Source organism: Vombatus ursinus, unplaced genomic scaffold (genome assembly GCF_900497805.2).
Source record: "Vombatus ursinus unplaced genomic scaffold, bare-nosed wombat genome assembly UNPS02014832.1, whole genome shotgun sequence".
Classification (NCBI taxonomy): domain Eukaryota; kingdom Metazoa; phylum Chordata; class Mammalia; order Diprotodontia; family Vombatidae; genus Vombatus; species Vombatus ursinus.
Genome location: NW_020954610.1, coordinates 25,522,347 through 25,525,942, shown reverse-complemented (window position 1 = coordinate 25,525,942; position 3,596 = coordinate 25,522,347).

Below are 3,596 nucleotides of genomic sequence, written 5' to 3'. Positions count from 1 at the left end.
ATCAGTCTCACCCCTATTAAATTGCAGGTTCACTAAGAACCCTGCAGGCTTCTATTGACAATTCTATTAAAATAGACCTTGTCACCTGAATAGAAGAAAGTTTAAGTGTGTAAATTCATTCCTGGTGGATGCTGCCCTGTACCCTGACATTTCAGGGTTCCCAGAAATCCCAAACTGTGGCAATGACTATAATATAAATGGAAAGCTCAAATGCTACAAAACAATTGTAAAAGAAAAATATTAATAATAGTGCTGTACTCTGCATTTTTAAGTTCATATCTGCCAGAAACATTTTTTAAAAATAATTACAAATCTATATCCAAGCCAAAATTTCTAGCTTGGAGCAAGAGTTATCCACATTGGCATAGTTCTCCCTGCCCCCTGACATAATTCTGTATCCCAAGATAGTTTGAAGTAACATATATAGGAATCTTGAAAAAGGAAAAGATATGTTAAAATACTATCATGTTAATAATTAAGAATAATTGAGTAACCAAGTACCCTGGATCAATCTACTTATTCTTATAGTAAACAAAGGTACTTCCTTTCATTTAATATCATAATCCTTTCTCAATGGAGAATGGTGGGTCCCATAGCTAATCTCTTTAGGTGGGGAGGCAATGAAGTGAAAAAGTCTAGTGTGGGTGTGCTAGAGCAAGAGCTGATTTAAAATTTTCATTGTGAGCATTTACATCTTGGAAATTGGCAAATACTACAAATGAGGGCTTGATTTATTGTTTTGTTTATTGTCTAAACTGAAGAAAGTAATAAAGAAAATGCTAATAATGCAGATTAAACTTAAAAGTGTATCCTGCATATATTTTTTTCCTTCTGGAGAGCCGATTGTTAAACATTTACCATCATACTCCAGGGTTCATGGGATACCTATTCTCCTCAACCCTTTCTCCATGTTTGTAGCACCTTTGTTATATGAGATACTAAGTTCCCTTTCCTTTCTCCTTGATTCTCACCAGTATATCTCCTATTCCCTCTTATTCCTTACTGAAGAAGATCAAAATAGAACAAAACCACCCAAGGGCCTCACCCTACCTCATTTAACTCTCTTTAAGGACCCTTGAAAACATAAAGAGTTCTAAAAGCATTTGTTTTTTCTTCCCCATTAAGCAAGTTATCATAGTGTAGCCCCTTCCAAGTGATTAAATGTATCTACATTTCTTTGTGCTTCTTGAATACTACTTTTACATTTCAAAGTTTTAACTTGGTGGAAAGCCTTTTTTTTTTTAATCTATCTTTTGCCTTTTGGAATATTGTACTCTTAACTTTCCTCTCCATTATAGTAGCACCTTCCATATCATGTGATCCTGACTCTGACCACTTGCTCTTGAGCTCTTTCTTTTTGGCTACTGGGAATATTTTTTCTTTGACTGCATTTTGTCTATGACATTCTTTGGACTTTTCATTTTGGGTTTTCTTTCAGAAGAGCACTAGGGGATTCTTTCTGTTTTCATTTTGTCCTCTGGTTCTAATAGCTCTGGGCAGTTTTCATTTAGGATTTCTTGAAATGTGATATTCAGAATTTTTTTAAACATGTTTTTTAGGTAGCCCAGTGATTCTAAGATAATCTCTCTCTGATCTGTTTTCCAGGTAAGTTGTTTTGGATACTCTATTTCTTAATTTTCTTCTTCTTCTTTTTAATCTTTTAATTTTTCTTTTTTGTTTGTTTCCTGGAATAACTGCTGTCTATTTGGCCCATTCTGTTTTTTGGGGATTTCAATTCTTGGGTAAGATTTACCATCATTTGTCCTAAACTATTATTTCTTCTTGTTACTCCTTCTTTTCTAGCTTTCATTTCCTTTGAGATACATTTTATATCTCTTGTTTCATTTCTTTCAAGTGCTCTTGTAGTCTTCGTGACCAAGGTGTTCTCTTCTCTGAGACTCAACTTGCTGTGAAGTTATCTTTTCATCTGGATTTGCCTCTTGGGTTTATCTCAATCCATAGTATTTCTTCAGTGAGTTCAGTATTTTCTTCTCCTTGCATACTTCCAAATGCAAAATTATCTCTGTCCCTTGCTGTGAGCCTGACAGGTCCCGCCTAGATGCTGTTGATTGTGCTGGTAATTGCTGCAAGACCATAGGTGCTTTGATACCTAGGTACTACCTTGACCCTTTCTTCTGCTGTGGCTCCTGTGGTGTGTATTGCCCAGGTGCTGTGCTGCCTTAGTACTGCACAACCTGAGTGCTGTGATGCATAAGCACTGGTCTGGCTCTGCCCCTTCCTGTGCCTAGGGCTGGACTGACTGGGCACTAAACTGGCCCTGTTCCCTGCTGGTTTTAGGAGGGGAGGTCAGGGTGCTAAGCTGCCTGTGTAGTAGTCTGCCTCTGTCTTCTTCTGCACCTTGGGAAGGGCTGCCTAGGTGCTATGTGCTATCCTGTTTGCACTGGGAAGTGTCATTGCCTGAGTCCTGCTCTAGTTCTGTTTCCTACTATGACTTGGGTGAATGTACCTGATTATTGGTCTAGTTTTGTATGCTGAGCTTGACACTGGTCTGCCCTCTCTCTCCTGCTCTGAGTCTACAATGCTTACACACTTTTTTCTTTGTCCCATTTTACCTTGTCTCTGCTCAGACTTTCTGCAGGATTCTAGCAGGACTTTTTTACACTCCTGCATTGGATACAGTTGATTATAGCTGTTTCTCTTTGGTTATCTTTGTAATTGTTCTTTCTGATGCAATTTTTAGAGCTTTACTGGAGTGTTTGTGGGGAAGCAGGGGTCGGTACAACACATCACCATCTTCCCACAATTTCTTCGCCTTCTTTTCCAATCTTTTTGCTGTTTCAATTTTTTTTTCCTCAAGACCTGTTAATTTTGTTTTTTACACTTCTTGGATCGTTGTTCTAAGGCCAAATTCTATCATGCCTTAGAGGGTTTTTTACTCTCAGAGGGTAACTAGGACCTATTCCTCTTCCCTCTGCAGTCTTGAGTTTCATTACCACTGCCCTGCCCCAGTTCTGGTTTCTCTTCCCTCTCCATGTTCAACCAACAAGATGTTAACAGGAAGCTCAACTGAAAAATGAGAATGTAAGTGATTACTTCAAAGACAGACCAATCAGAGGGTTTCTGGAATGTGGTGGTATGGAAGGTACCCTGTAAATAGCTTGTTTGTATATATTTGTTTGTGGTCTCCCTCATTAGATTGTGAGCTTCTTGAGGGCAAAGTCTGTATTTTGCCTCTTTTTGTGTCTCTTGCACTTAGCACAGTGCCTGGCACATAGTAAGCACTTAATAAATGTTTATTGAATGACTGATTAATAGAGAATTCCATTGTGCAATATACATGTTAAAGAAGTGTGATATAGTAGAAGTATGCTTTATTATAAGCTCCATGATTACAAATACCTTGTTTTATTCTCTCTATCCTCTAATCATCTTGAACTTAGTAGGCACTTAAATAGTTGATGAATGCATGAATAAATTGATGTAATAGTTGATTCCATTTTAGTGGCGGCATGCTATGTTTATTTGCTCCACTGTAGGAAGGAAGGTTATAGATAAGGGTGGTATAGTGGTAGCTGTTCTTATTTTTGAGGGGAGATATAGTTTGAGAGAGCCTTCTAAAAAAGTCCCCTAATCCT